Source organism: Oncorhynchus keta, chromosome 2 (genome assembly GCF_023373465.1).
Source record: "Oncorhynchus keta strain PuntledgeMale-10-30-2019 chromosome 2, Oket_V2, whole genome shotgun sequence".
Lineage (NCBI taxonomy): Eukaryota > Metazoa > Chordata > Actinopteri > Salmoniformes > Salmonidae > Oncorhynchus > Oncorhynchus keta.
In genome coordinates, this window is record NC_068422.1 from 39,945,468 (window position 1) to 39,956,298 (window position 10,831).

Genomic DNA, 10,831 nt, shown 5'->3' on the forward strand with positions numbered 1-10,831 from the left:
ACACACACGCACACACGCACACACACACACACACACACACACACACACACACACACACACACACACACATGCTTGCATATGCAATGTCTGAGACACCTAAGTATACTGCAAAAAGCTAACGATAGCAGATAATTAAGCTATAATCCTGTATAAACACATTCCAACGTTGAGAACCTCAATTCATATATATATATATATATATATATATATATATATATATATCACAATAAGTCTGTCATTTAAGCTTCAGTTATTATTATTTGAGTTTATGAAGATTTAATTTAGACACCTGTCTATAGGAGGTTAATAAAAAAAGAATGATTAGGTGAGCACACACTCTATGCTACAAAGATACTACAGTGACTACCAGTGTTGATGTTCTACTTCTGACTACAATAATAGTTCTATATCGTTACAGCAAGCCAGTGTTTTTCTAGGCCACGAGAGGTTGCGTTGCGAGCTTTCATGTTTGTGTGAGCGTGTGTGCACGTGTGTGTGTAGGGGTGTGGTGCCCTGGGTGCTAGCTAACATGTCTGCTGGAGACACATGGCTAATCCTGTAGGTCACAACAGCCACTTTTATCTCCTCCCCTCTCCGGATCTTCCTTTTTGATGTAAAATTAGTCCAGGAATAAGTAATTCTCTCTTCCCCCAATCTGGCACACACACACACACACACACACACACACACACACACACACACACACACACACACACACACACACACACACACACACACACACACACACACACACACACACACACACACACACACACACACACACACACACACACACACACACACACATTTGTTGTAGTCCTGGGAGGCAAACAATGCTTGGAGGAAGAAAGTGAAACGAAAGAAGTGAATCAAAGCCTTTGATCCTGAAAGATATTAGAGAGAAAGAAGAAAAAAACAGTCAAGTTGCTAAAAAAATCTAACTTGGAATCAAAATGCAAATCACATTGAAAATGCAATCGCTTTTTCTCCCTCTCAATCTCCCTTTGTAATTAGTAATTCCAGTTTTGTTTTCACCTACTGAGGAATAGACTTTATTTTCTGGGGAATGACATCATCACAAATTAAGATAATGGGAAATGCTATTTTTAAGTTGTTTCGACATATTAAATTGTAAAGATATGAAATTAAAAAGCAGAGGGAGGGATTTTGCATGGGGACAGAACAGTGGGAGAAAGAAGAAGAGAACGAAAGAAAAGACGATGAGACTATAAATAAGAGAAATGTATTGAAAGTAAGTAGTTTTTCAGGGATTTTTAGGGGAGTGGGGGGGGGGTAATATTGTTAATTTTCCCCCAGCCCTCTGCTTCCTTGGTACATTATGCCTGTAGTCCCGGGGGCGTAGAGATGGAGATTGTCTGGCACAGGGAGCATCTCTGTAATGATGTCTTTGTGGGGATGTCAGCCTTGCTTTCAAAGGGAAAGCCCAGCCAGCTGACCCAGCCATTTAGGACCTGACAATGAGCAGCTGTAATTGAAAAGTGTTCTTGGCGAAGGGGGGGAATAACACATAGCCTCTATCTGTTTAACAAGAGTTGATGCTAACAAACTAATAGGTTGGGTTCCATTCCACTACTGTAACATAGGCTAATGCTAATCAATGACTGTATTTGAACTCAATTGGATAGCAGTGCAGTGAGGGGTCAACTCTAGTCTGGTGTATGACAGCACATCACCCTCTCGCTCTCTCTCTTTCGTTCTCCTTCACCTCTCTTTCTCTCTCTCTCTCTCACTCTCTCTCTCTCGCTCTCCTTCACCTCTCTTTCTCTCTCTCGCTCTCCTTCACCTCTCTTTCTCTCTCTCGCTCTCCTTCACCTCTCTTTCTCTCTCTCGCTCTCCTTCACCTCTCGCTCTCTCTCCTTCACCACTCTCTCTCTCTCTCTCTCTCTCTCGCTCTCCTTCACCTCTCTCTCTCGCTCTCGCTCTCACTCTCTCTCCTTCACCACTCTCTCTCTCGCTCTCCTTCACCTCTCACTCTCTTGCTCTCCTGCTCTCCTTCACCTCTCTCACTCACCGCTCTCTCTCTCTCTCACTCTCTCTCCTTCACCACTCTCTCTCTTTTGCTCTCCTTCACCTCTCTCTCTCTCTCTCTCTCTCTCTCTCTCTCTCGCTCTCACTCTCTCTCTCCTTCACCTCTCTCACTCTCTCTCTCCTTCACCTCTTTCTCTCTCTCTCTCTCCTTCACCTCTCTCACTCTCTCTCTCCTTCACCTCTCTCTCTCTCTATATCTCCATTTTGGCCATGCAGCAATATTCAGAGCTTCCAAAAGTGTTAATGAAAACCTATATTTCCTGCTACTGTGTGGTTCTTTCATCTGATTGGTCCAGAGAAGTCAGACAGCATCTCACACTGGGCTGGTGGACGGCATACTCCTTGCCCCAGGTGGTGGATGGGTATTGGCCACCACATCCCTCTTTTTTCCCTTCATTTATTTTCTTTCTTCCCTCCCTTCTCCCTCCCCTCCTGTCCTCCATCCCATCCTATCCAAATAGAGAGATCTCGAGGAGGTGGCAAGGTGGCAGGCCCAAACGTAAAGTGTACGCAATCACTCAGATACAAGTGGCACCGCAAAAATTGCCTTCATATATCAGCTTATGGTTTACAGGCGCTGGCAGAAAGGACGCTAAAAGGTCAGGAGAAAAAACATATAGACGTGTCAGAGCCTGTGCTCTGGGCGCCAGGGCTGTGGGCTGGTGGCTGAGGAGATGGGCTGGGAGGGTGTGAAAGATTGTGTGTGTGTTTGAGAGATGTGTATGAGCGTTTGTGTGTGTGTGTGTGTGTGTGTGTGTGTGTGTGTGTGTGTGTGTGTGTGTGTGTGTGTGTGTGTGTGTGTGTGTGTGTGTGTGTGTGTGTGTGTAAGATGGGCTCGGGGGACTAGGGCAGTGTTTGATGAGACCTGTGTGTGTGTGTGTGTGTGTGTGTGTGTGTGTGTGTGTGTGTGTGTGTGTGTGTGTGTGTGTGTGTGTGTGTGTGTGTGTGTGTGTGTGTGTGTGTGTGTGTGTGTGTAAGATGGGCTCGGAGGGACTAGGGCAGTGTTTGATGAGGCCAGTGTGTGTGTGTGTGTGTGTGTGTGTGTGAAGGAGCTCTGTGCCCGAGTCAGCACAGCCACATACACACAGGTACACTGGAGCTGAAACCTCTCTGCCGACCTCCGATGACAAGACGGATCGGTCCATTCATCTATGGGTGAGTGCACGGATCGGTCCATTCATCTACGGGTGAGTGCGGTGGCCAAGCAACATTTTTCACTCCAGGACCAGGATGCATCTGTGCTCTAGAGGAATGTCACTGGCCTGAATGCCCTGATCTGTCATGAGCTCGCTGCAACACACGCACACACACAAGAACACACACACACACACACACACACACACACACACACACACACACACACACACACAGAGATAGGCTACAGTGCACACACGCACACACACCATCTTAGAATTGGTCAATCTGAAAAGCCATAGCACACTGCAGTATCTTACATACAGATGCCCAATGAAGAACCACATACACACATGCATGCTACCTAATCTGTAGCTAATGGGCTGTGTGACCATAGAGGGCATATATAATAATGACATCATTGGATTACTAATAGGCTCTCTAGTTTAGAGAGATCAGGTCACAGAGTAATACACTTTGTCAATAAATAAGTGCAATTAAATCACAATATAATTACAATGCTGTTCATCTATTGTAACTAATGAGAATATCATGGACGTTGTGAAAAGATCTTGCTGCAAGTCATTTTGAGAAATACAGTTTTTCCCCCATAGTGGACAGGAAATGTCATCCACTGCCTGTGACCTCTCAGACAGAAGGACCAGTCCTGGTCAATGTGCAATGACCTAGATAGATCCATGACCTGGTCTTCACCCACCACCCACCGTCAGACTGGAACAGAAAGGCTGATATGCAGGTGAGGAGAGAAAGACAGAGAGAACATTATTGGATTCATGCCTGTTGTTTGCTTATGTCTTAATGAACTCTTAGAGCTCGTCTGACACTTTTAACTGCTCTGCCGTTACATACTCTCTGTGTGCAGACTGGTTGGGAATGTGACACATAGACACACACGTGTGTGATTGAGGATGGGCTGTCGAAGGGAAGGATGGAAAGAGGCATGGATGGAGGGGGAGAGGGGCCGGTCAAGGCTGGGCCGGGCAGAGTGTGAAGCTGAAATAATGATTATGTGGATAAAGCGCAGAGTGGACACCCAGCGCTGCAGCTGACTGAGGCGGGCAGAGGTGGAATAGTTAGCCTGCTGGCTCAGACTTGGACCCACTGGACCACACACACATGCCCATTTACTGCCCCGCTGACGGGACCCACGGGCCTGCACACACACACACACACACACACACACACACACACACACACACACACACACACAGTTAAATACTTCAATTTTACATACACTCACGCATATTAACATAAACCATGCCCCTTGCAATCCAGCATAATCCATTGGTGCCACACACTCCTGTAACTGCCTGCTGCGACATGCACATACAGTTCCGTAAACACACACAGTGCCCCTCGCCATGTTCTTGGGATCAGGAGAGACCATGTGACTGCCCATCGTCATACACACACACACACACATAAACACTCATAAACACACACACACACACACACACACACACACACACACACACACACACACACACACACACACACACACACACACACACACACACACACACACACACACACACACACACACACACACACACACATGGTGCATAGCTCACCCCAGGGCAGAGATGTGCTCTGTTGTTGTTTCCGGGGCAGTGGGCAGTCACGGGGGTATTTGTGTGTCTGACAGCTGTGTGTGTGTGTTTGTGTGTGCTCGAGATGTGTCCTAATTTGACAGTCCCACAGTAGTGGTTGATCCCCTGTGTAGTTGATTTGGGTTGATGTTGACCCTACAGGCCCTGTCAGTACAACATGCTCTCTGTCTCATTCTGTAGACCAGTGTGAAATGTGTCTCGGATAGGGAGACGACACGTACACTCACTAACCAAGCTGACTGTAGCACTGTGAAAACACCCATTATGAAGCATTAACAGCATACATGTACTATGAATAGCAAGATATAAAAAAACAAACATTCTAGCCCTTCTTTGAGATGGACCACTCTGCTGTCTTTTACTGTGTGTGTGTGTGTGTGTGTGTGTGTGTGTGTGTGTGTGTGTGTGTGTGTGTGTGTGTGTGTGTGTGTGTGTGTGTGTGTGTGTGTGTGTGTGTGTGTGTGTGTGTGTGTGTGTGTGTAATGGTTCCAATGGTAATTGTGGTCTACAGTAGGTTGGGTTGTGTGTCAACTTATTCGATTACAAATGATCTTTACACAAATGAGGACGGAGGAAGGTATGGTATGGTGGCCACTATAGTGGTTGCCGGGGTGGTTGCCGTGGTTATCTTGCTTAGCATCAATAAATTAAGAGCCCAGTAGACCTAGACCAGGGGAAAATCCTCTCTCCACCCTTACATTTTTCTGTTTCTCATGTTCTCCCTCTCAATATATCTCTTTACATACAGATGGTACACACACGAAGCAAAAGTTTTTGTTAAGTAAGTGTTTTAAGTTGGAGGGAATGTCATGTGAGCAGTGTCATGAGGGCATGGTCGGGATGGGTGTCCTGATACTAAATGCTAATAAAAGTCAGTTGACATTTACATTTTCCCTATCTCTGTTCTTCTCTTTCTCTTTCTCCTTCCCGTCTGTCCAGAGTGGACACGTCAGCCCTGTGTCCTGTTGGTTCCTGTGAGGTAAAGACCATTCTGTAATCCCCTCTGCCATCTAATCCCCTCATAGTCACTTGCTTTTAAACACACACACAGATAAGGTTACTGCTGGCCAGCATCCGTGCCAGTCAGAGAGCTGTGTGTGTGTGTGTGTGTGTGTGTGTGTGTGTGTGTGTGTGTGTGTGTGTGTGTGTGTGTGTGTGTGTGTGTGTGTGTGTGTGTGTGTGTGTGTGTGTGTGTGTGTGTGTGTGTGTGTGTGTGTGTGTGGTGTGTGTGTGTGCGCGTGTGTGGGTAGGCATGCAGTGTGCATGTGACAGCCCCTTCCTGTCTAAAGGAGATTCCGAAAAAATGAAGCCTGTCTGTGGGTGGTGAACTGAGGGTCAGTCTCCCTCCATATAATAAAGGGCTGTGCACATGGACGGACACACACACACACACACACACACACACACACACACACACACACACACACACACACACACACACACACACACACACACACACACACACACACACACACACACACACACACACACACACACACACACAGATATCCTCAAGCCATCTGCACCAAGTACCCAGGATGTCAGTATGGCAAAGGTCTGGGGAGGTGGGGTCAAGCATGAGAACAGGCTGTACTATGTGACATACTCTTTCTCTCTCATTCTCTCTCTATCACAGAGTGGGATTCCTGCAGAGGCAACCCGAGAATGCAATGAAATGAACAGAGCTCTGGCCAGGCCACATAAACGCAGACGTAAACACACAGGATAATAACAGTCAGGCCTGGGAGGACTGTGTCTGTGTGTGTTCTCCGGCCAGTCTCCGCTCCGCTACTAAGTAGATCCAGCTGGGCAGAGGTGGCACCAGTGATGTTTATCGGGGGCTTCAGCCCATCAACTTATTGTCAACAGTTCAAGAGACTGTCAGCGCACAGATGGGAAAGAAGGAGAGGAAGAGAGAACGAGAGACAGAGTTTCACCTCAGTAAGAGAACATCCACACAAGTGAGAGAACACACACACACACAGAAACATGAAATGAAAAGATTGCATGTTTCGTACAAATTAGTTGATATGATAACTTGACAACTTTGAATTGATGACTTTACCACAATGTTATACTGGTAAGGTCACCCCTTCCGTAGTAGACAGACCCGTGTTTATCCATTATGTACACGCAGAACTATAGATGTTCCAGAATGTACTGTAGCATCAGATTTTGAATTTTTATGGAGACATGTTAACATACCTAGGTGTCACACCCCTACAATGTAAATTGCTTTGAGCACCGGTAATAGCAACATCATTATAATAATATAATAAACCATTAGATTATTCTAGATATATGATCGAAACAATGTCTTCGAGGGAGCATCCATCCCTCTGAAGCAACTCTTCTCCCTGTGTCGCAGTGTCGGCCAATGTTTACCAAAGTTGAGCTGATCTCATTTGCATATTAAATGTGGTTAGTGCAGTTCATTGAGGGGATTATGCTGATTGTGGGACACTCTCGCATACCATCATGGGATGGATACAACAGGGTGTCGAATTACCGGGTGAAACACAGTGTTCAGGGGTGGTTCTGGGCATATCCATGGAAATTAGGCTACGTTTTGTGAAACAATGTCCTCTTTAAACATAAACACACACGCACGCACGCACACACACACACACACACACACACACACACACACACACACACACACACACACACACACACACACACACACACACACACACACACACACACACACACACACACACACACACACACACACACACACACACACTATCTCTCTCACACACACACAAGCAGCTATGCACCCACGCGCCGACACACATACACTCAGGCCTTTGGATTCATCCATTGGACACAAATCCAGACTTGAAGAAGTAAACAGTGAAATGTATTTTCCCTTCTATGTTTCACTGCTAAACCCTCAGATATACAATAGAAATAAACACATGACGTTAAACAGTGGTCATATTCGGCCATTTGAGTTGGCAGAGAGCAGCTCTCTTCATTTGGTTTTGTGATCTGATCCGATTAAAGCAGGTTTAATTTACAGTGTTAGACTGTGTGACGGCTAATGGCATTCACACATGGTGGAAGTAACCACTGCTCATGAGCTGATGTCTTTACAGCTGACCTGCACTATTCCTTTTTTTTCTTCTCTCTCTCTCAGACACACACACCCATACAGATACTTAGCCATCTAGCTTTATGACTAAGCCAATGTGTGTGTGTGTCCCATTTCCTGTCCTGTCATGAGGGCCGCAGCTGGAAACCACAACAGACACACACACACACACACACACACACACACACACACACACACACACACACACACACACACACACACACACACACACACACACACACACACACACACACACACACACACACACACACACACACACACACACACACACACACCCCTCTTAGTGAACCTGTGCCCCACTCTTCCTGTGTGTGTCCTCTGCCTTGAGTATTCAGTTACCTCTGCGGCAGCTGGAGTCATACAGCATTTAAGCACTAGGTACCTGAAGGCATTCAGACTAACACACACACACACACACATACACACACAGATATACAGTACACACAAATACACACGTGGTGAGAAGGATGAAATGGGTCGTGTTGAGAGCCAAGGAGAAAGTCTCGGTCACAAATTCATTGAATGTAGAAAGTCCTATTAGGAACTTTACATCCGAAGATGCTCTTGGTTGTCCTAAATTACATTTTTGGGGAAAAACAAAGACTTTACAAAATATATGTCTTACATCTTAACTGAGTATAAGTATCTATCTTCCATTGAGAAAACCCTGCAATGCTTACCTCAGGGCAGATCACAAGGTTTGTGTGTGTGTGTGTGTGTTCGTGTGTGTGTGTGTGTGTGTACGTGCGTGCATGTGCGTGTGAGTGTGAGTGTGTGTGTGTGTGTGTGTGTGTGTGTGCGTGCGCGTGTGTGTGTTTACTCAAAGATTCACCAAATAACACAAATATCGTGTGGATTGTGCAATCTACTGTGTGTGTGTGCGTGAACACCCGTGCACAATCCACTGAGATAAAGATGTCTGGACTCTAGCTCTCTCTCTTCCTCCTCTCTCTCTCCCGCTCTCTTGCTCGGATATTGATCGGGCGAGCGCTCGAGAACAAAGAGTTAGACCCTGAAAGGCGAACAGCCACAATTTCAGAGAAGTCATGAAAGTTTAAAATGTCTTCTCTTCCTGTTGGGCCCAGTGAGACGTTTTCTGTGTTTGTGTGTGACCCGGGGCGCTTTGGAGATCCAATGGTGAACCTGGCTCATCCCAAGTTGAACCACTCAATACTTATTATTAGCTACAGCTGCCCTCTGCTATTGTTGAGTTATGAGAAGGGGGGGAGTGGGTGCTAAGGGTCGGGGGAGTGTGTATGAGTGTGCATGTGGGGGGGTATTATTATGTGTGTATGTGTATAATGTTGCGTGTATGCGCCAAGTGGAGGGGGTAATGTATGTGTATGTTTGCGGAGGATGTGTGTATGCGGAGGGGGTAGTGTGTGTGTGTGTGCATTTGTGTGCAGTTGGTCATTAGCGTGTTTGTGTGTGTGTGTGTGTATGAGTGCTTGCATGTGTGCATTTGTGTGTAGATAATGGACTGCGGGAAAGTGTTGAGTAATGCAGAGATGGCATGTCCTCTGACAGTTTTGGGCCAGAGGAGGGTGGGGCAGACACAACCAGCTTATTAGCTACCAGGGAATAAATTGTGGCCTTAATTATAACTACAAGTAATTACTACTGAGGCAATAGCCACACTACAACAGAAAAAAATAACACACATACTGTGTATACTGAGTATACCAAACATTAGGAACACCTTCCTAATACACATTTGTCGGGGCATTGACTCTACAAGGTGTCAAAAGCGTTCCACAGGGTTCCACATGTTGAAACCAATGCTTCCCACAGTTGTGTCAAGTTGGCTGGATGTCTTTTGGTGGTGGACCATTCTTGATACACAGGGGAAAATGAGTGTGAAAAACCCAGCAGTGTTTCAGTTCATGACACAAACCGGTGCGGTGCGCCTGGCACCTACAATGGCTTACGAAAGTATCCCCCCATTTGCAGTTTTCCTATTTTGATGCCTTACAACCTGGAATTAAATAGATTTTGGGGGGAGTTTGTATCATTTAATTTCCACAACATGCCTACCACTTTGAAGATGCAAAATCATTATTTTTGTGAAGCAAACAAGAAATAAGACAAAATAACTGAAAACTTGAGCCCACATAACTATTCCCCCCAAAAGTCAATACTTTGTAGAGCCATCTTTTGTAGCAATTACAGCTGCAAGTCTGTTTGGGTATGTCTCTATACGCTTGGCACGTCTATCAACTAGGATTTTAGACCATTCTTCATGGCAAAACTGCTCCAGCTCCTTCAAGTTGTACAGCAGTCTTTAAGTCATACCACAGATTCTCAATTGGATTGAGGTCTGGGCTTTGACTAGGCCATTCCAAGACGTTAAAATGTTTACCCTTAAACCACTCAAGTGTTGATTTAGCAGTATGCTTAGGGTCATTGTCCTGCTGGAAGGTGAACCTCCATCCCAGTCTCAAATCTCTGGAAGACTGAAACAGGTTTCCCTAAAGATTTTCAATGAATTTAGCACCATCCATCATTTCAGTTTCACAGTCCCTACAGATAAAAAAAACATCCCCACAGCATGATGCTGCCACCACCATGCTTCACTGTGGGGATGGTATTCTCGGGGTGATGAGAGGTGTTGGGTTTGCGCCTAACATAGCATTTTCCTTGATGGCCAAAAAGCAACATTTTAGTCTCATCTGACCAGAGTACCTTCTTCCATTATGTTGGGGAGTCTCCCACATGCTTTTCAACGAACACCAAACGTGTTTGCACATTTTTTTCTTGAAGCAATGGCTTATTTTCTTTCCACTCTTCTGGTAAGCCCTGCTCAGTGGCATGTACGGCTTAAACTGGTCCTACGGAAAGATATTCCAATCTCCACTGTGGAGCTTTGCAGCTCCTTCAGGGTTATCTTTGTTCTCGTTGT

General features: G+C 45.7%; 1 long non-coding RNA gene across 1 annotated transcript; it reads left to right on the forward strand.

Moving 5' to 3' along the window:
• The first annotated feature begins 3,813 nt into the window (after positions 1-3,813).
• Positions 3,814-6,715, forward strand: LOC127909283 (uncharacterized). The gene is made up of 3 exons (XR_008070598.1): positions 3,814-3,940; positions 5,754-5,793; positions 6,451-6,715. It is a non-coding gene; the product is annotated as an uncharacterized LOC127909283 (long non-coding RNA).
• Positions 6,716-10,831: the final 4,116 nt, after the last annotated feature.